Here is a 6000-nt window from a genome sequence, read left to right on the forward strand (position 1 = left end):
GTCTGCAAGGAAACAACTTAGTGAATCCCTAGCCTAAAGGGCAAGGGAAGGAGAACAGGAGACAGGTGAGCAGCTGAGCTGTTGGCACCTGCTACATGACTTTTCATCCATAAGTGAGCTGTTTAAAGCTGTATTTTAAATCAGGCCAGGTTACTGGAATGGCTTATGGACCCCAGTGCAACATGTAGAAGCACATGAAGGAACCTGCAATGGCAACTGCTTTCGGGGAAGGGAGAGGGGCCACTGAGATGCCCAGCACAACCAGAAGCCTTACGCTTCTAAGACAAGGGCTCTTAAGCCCTAGCAATCACCCTCCAGCCCTGAGCGACCAGAACCAGCCACTACATGCAAATCTCAGTTCCTGTTTGTAGCCTCAGGAAGGAGGCTGATTCAGAAATTAAACCAAATTTTAAATACCTGTAAGACAATTTAATATTATCAACAAGTCAGTACTTCAATAGTTTTTTCCCTTTCCCTAAAATAAGCATGTTTTCCCTAAAAAAATCCAGGAAGTTGGGAGTTATATTTTAATTAAACAAACAAACAAAACACATCGAAAACACAGTTATTTTCACAGTTATAAAGTATAAAACAAACATGTGGAATTCTATCCCATAATGAAATCATGCAGTAGGCTTACAGGAGAAACAAATACAAGTACAGATATGAAAAGAAGTTAATGTTTTCCAAGTACATTAAACACATTTCTGGACAAGTTTGGTTATGCATGCCTTCTCCTACAGTAATGTTGCAGTCAAGCAGAACAAAAATAACACGTTTTCCTCATCTTTTGTATTGAAGACTGACTTTTAAAAATACTTTTTTTCCATACCAGCATTTGATTTCTTTCCAACTGCTTGGAAATTGCTGGTAAAAAAGCTTAAGATTCCATTATCAGTATAACTGCCATTAACTTATTTTTTACCAAGTAATTAAATCAAGGGCAGATTTACTGAGTATACACTCAAAGACCTTCTACATATAATCATACTGTGTATAACTGTTAATAGATTTGTTGGGTTTGTGATTGTTTGAGGTTTTTGTTGTTGGTTTTTTTTTTCTAATAAATTATTTATTACCTCCACTTCTTCAGGTCAGTAGGGATAATTTACTCCTGTAAATTATCATGTTTTTTGTAGGAGGAAACTACTGCACTAAGTTTTCTCAGTTTATTACAGTCTTGACTGAAAACACTGGCCTCTCAAAAATCATAGATATTACAGAATCTGTGGGAATGTCATATACAAAAGGATAGTGCTTCCAACTCACTTTCATTGTCTGAGTGACCACCCCGACAAGGAAGGGGAAAACAGTAGTACTAACGACATGGTCAAGTCTTGTGTGCCCTTTCAATAACAGTTACATTTTATGGTTATCTGTTCCTTTACTAAAAAGGTACAAAATAACTGACATGGGAATGGAAAGAGGTATAACAAATTAAAGGTGTCTTTGTGGCAATGTATATCCCTAAGACAACTGATACAAATGCTCTTCAGCATGCATCAGCCCAGGTAGTTAAGAATTACTTACACAGAGCCCTATCTATCATCAGTGCATCTTAATGATGACTAAATTATTCAGCCAGATTTTCCAAATAGAAGAGTTAGGCTTAACTCACTATGTACGAAAACCAGGCTCTGCCTCCACCTTCTGCAGAGGAAATGCTTCATCTTTTCCACATTCTCAATAAGAAACTAAATGCCTCCCTATTAATAAAAAATTCAGCTCTTCTATTTCTCTTGGGAAAATCCCAAGAGGTATTTACCACAATACAAATTACCAAGCATTACTAAAGCAATAACCAAAGTAAAAGATAAACGGCATTTTGAGCAGTGTGTGCAGATCACCATTTTATCCTTATTTGTAGTTATTTCTTCACAAAATTTTCCTGACATATTCATGTAAATTATATAGAAAGTGAGTGTGGAAGCCAGAAGCAACATGATGAAACTTCACATTACTTGGAAAAACAAAAGCTAAAAAAAATCTGATCCAAAGCAATTAAACCATAAATATAGAACAAGCATGAAAGCCTTAGATGATTAAGCCTTACAGATTATGGGAGGAATACCTCCAAAAAATACCTCCAAACTGAGATACAAAGAATAAAAGACTTGTTGCAGCATGGCCTTCCTTAGAACAGGAATAAAGATTAATATCCATATTGAAAGTTGGTGCATGTGTGTAGATACACACAGAACTTCCAAAGCAGTAGCTGCAAGTTTTCAAACCACTTCTCTTTAAGAAGGGCAGCAATATCATTATAATAGAGACTCTTCACAGCAAGGCTAAAATCAAAAATTAATTTTATTAAAGATTTGGCTTTCTTGGATTTGTTTCCAGTGCTATGACACCTATGATATTTTCAAGCGCAGCAAAACTACTTATCTGCCATGTAAGTAATCAATAGGTCTAGGTAAGTATTCTAAGAATGATATCAAAAATTGAACTACTAGTGCTTAAGTCATTCTAGTTATCATCTTTGGTTTTCCAGAAAAAAAAAACCAAACAACCTATAGGCAGAGATTCTTCACAGAAAATTAGTCCATGTAAGCAAAAAACATAGGCATTTTGAAGTTATACCTCCAACAGGCATAACACACATTGCCAGCCCATAATTTCCCAGAACCAGTACAGAACTGAGCAAAGAGAAAACATCCTTCCACAGTAAAATATAATGATACCTCTTCTCCATTTAATAGCCCTTAATGCCAGAGTTCACCCACAAATAAGCCTTCAGGGTAGACCACATACAGTATGACACCTCTACTTGTTTATTTAGAGCATACTTCAAAGCATTTTAGTTTCAATGAAGGTAGGTACAAGAAAGAAAGGCTCATTCTAAAAACAAAAACCAGACCACAACTAATTGTGAATACTCTTTCCTCTTCTAACCAGCACAGAATTGGAATCTAGCTTTTTATTTCACTTTTAAAAGCCAAAAGGAAATAAACTAGATTTGTTCCTAGGAATGTCTAGGAATCAGGTACCTACCTATCTACAGTAGTCATTGCCTCTTAAAAGAGAACCCAATCTATGCAGATGAATAAATTTTAAAAAGTCCCTATACCACTACAAGAGGTTAGATGCTTAATTAGTGCATAAATTGAGTAATTAAGTGATTTGCAAGTTTTCCCTGCACTTCATTTAGCTTTTCATTATAACACAACCCTGGTAAATTCATATTGCAAAGTGTTTTCATGGGAAATCCAGCTATTTTAAACTCTGGATTCAGCAGGACCAGACATGAATGTCAAAGACAGACCAGAAGAGATGCCTTTCAGTTCCAGCATTATACTGTACCCCGACGGACATGCCACTGAGATCCCACTAAACCAATATCATACTGAAGGTAATGCCAGCAGTGTGAGCAGCTGCAGTATCTGGTGCAGAAAAGCCATGCACCACATTAAGCCACCAATCCTTATTTCAGTTCTGCTGCCTGGGACCTACATACACTCATGCAGCTGCACTGGGAACATTATTTCTGTTGGGGACCATCCTACAGTGGCAGAGTAAAAACACTAAGTGACCAAATTATCCTGAAAAAAAAGGGAATAGTCACATTAAACATTTGTTCTGTATATACATATATATTCATTCCAATGCAAGTTTTAGAGACAAAGATTTCATTTCAACTTTTTTGAGACCCTTCTTTCTTCCTGTCCTTCCCTTTTGAAAAAGGTGTGCTTCACCTGTAATAATTTACCAAAAAGATTTTTACCCAAAGAGTTGTAAAACATGCACAGCTTCAGCCATCCCAACAGCTCTTGCTGTTAAGACTGAAGAGGCAGAACAGGCTGCCATCAGGGTAACAGAGATTATTAGACCAAAATAACCATACTATTTACATAGTAATAGCCTTTACATGGGGGACTGGGGGTTAGAAGGATTATCCCAGCCTTTCAGCAACATGTTCAGCAGCAAAGACTGCTTATCTGAAAACGTAATCTTGAAATCAGATAACCCAATGGTAACTAAACTCTAGAAGAGCTTATTGGTGGAAAAACAATACTGACCATCAATTTCAGTGTTGTTCAGATCTTGTGTTTTTAGCATCCTTTATTCCAACTTCTGAAGTAAATATTTTGGTCACATTTGCAAAGGATCAAACAAGATTGTATGAATAACTCCTCAAACTTCCAGGGTATAAATCTGGTAATGCCAACTTCACAAATGCTCTTTTGCATACGTACAATAAAACCACACAGCTAAGGCACTGTAGGATCCAATGTGTCATTTCAGAGAGAATGAAGCATTATTGCTAGACCTGAGACACAGGACAAGCACAAGTAAAGAGATGGTATCTACTGCATGCAGAATGATTGACAGCAGAAAAAGCAGAGGGAAGAAAAAGCAAGAGCCCTGCTCCCTACACAGCTAAAATACTGTGAAATACAGGTGAGAACATGACACACTTATAATGCTTTCACATTTTTTGCAGCTTTTACTGCTCATGTCAGCGATCTTTAAGATGTTCATTTTTAAAAACCATTTCTAAAATAACACCTTCAGCCAGTGTGCTGAGGGCAGTAAACAGCATGCTGCTTCACTTCCTGCACACTGCCAATCAAAGTGTTCAGGAACTCTAGGGCTTCCTCTATTGCCTGCCTCAGCTTTAAGCAGACCACAGAACAAAAGAAAATCATCTCACCAAAAAAATGCAAGGGCTACCATTACTTTATTTTCCAAATAATACCTTTGGGAAGTAACTAACAATGTTGCATGAATTCAAAATAAAAACTGCAGAATGAAAGCCAAAGTTCACCTTCCCCAGCTTGGTAGTGCCTTACACTAACAACACTGAAGAGTGGAAGTGAACACTGAGTCAAAGTGAAAGCTGAGCACTGCAGTGCCCAGCTATCAACATTTCCCAAAAATATATGAGTTTATATAGAATAAGTAATTTACACCTTCAAATTTTCAAAACCAAGTAAATAAGCATTCACCACTGAAATTTATAAAGACAAGCAAAAAAATATTCTGAAATCTTAGTTACCAAATTAATCATCACACCAAAGCTGAAATACAAAAAATACATCATTCCATTGGCAATAAGCCGTGTGTCATGAAACCTTTGTATGACACATAACACGAAACAAGAACCATCATGTCAATTCTCCTGCCAAGTAAAGCTGTTATATTTAAGAAGAATTATAATCATCTGCATGACAGACTCAGGATGAAATGTAGAAAAATAACCAAAGCTTTAAGTATTAAAATATATTTCCAAAACATGCTTTTAGAGGGAAATTCTAATTTTTTACTATATCCATAGTATGATACTAATCAAACAGTCGAGAAACTTTCTGTTCTACTTCTGGTTTTAAAAACACTCTAAAGTTAAACTGGGATTATTCACACAAATCTCACACTACCCACTATGCTTACAGGTTAATATAAATCTCTATCCCCTATAGGGTAACATAAATAAATACATACAATTTTCACTTTTGAGAATGTTGCTGAGAGTGTCAGAAAAGTATCAAGTCTCCATATAATGTTCCCTATGTGAGACACGCTCTTTTCTGATAACAACTTTGAACTGTTGTCCTCCACCTAAGAATTAAAAGACTACTGATCTACACTGAAATATTTAATTTGCCAATACAGCATGATGATGGCCTACCAAAAAAAAAAAAAAAAAAGAAAAAAAAAAAGAAAATCACAAAGTGCAGAAAATGCCTTTTATGAGAACAGGCATGTTTAAAAAAACTCCAAACACCAGCTTTCTTAAACAATCCTCTCCTCATATCTTAAATAGATGCCTAGAGTAATTTTTTTCCTGTACATATTAACCAGACAAATAAAAGAGACCTTTTACAATTTTTGCCTCCAATTAACACAGTACGTTTGCATGTCAAAGCTACAGTTATCAAAGACTTCAGTCTTTCCAACAGGACTCATGCCATTGTACCTCACAAAGCAAAAGAAATTTTAGCTGTTTTTTAAGGAGCAGGTAAACAGCAGATTCTAGGCAGAACAGAGTATAGCCTCAAC

The sequence above is a fragment of the Molothrus ater genome, unplaced genomic scaffold (genome assembly GCF_012460135.2).
Source record: "Molothrus ater isolate BHLD 08-10-18 breed brown headed cowbird unplaced genomic scaffold, BPBGC_Mater_1.1 matUn_MA606, whole genome shotgun sequence".
Classification (NCBI taxonomy): Eukaryota; Metazoa; Chordata; class Aves; order Passeriformes; family Icteridae; genus Molothrus; species Molothrus ater.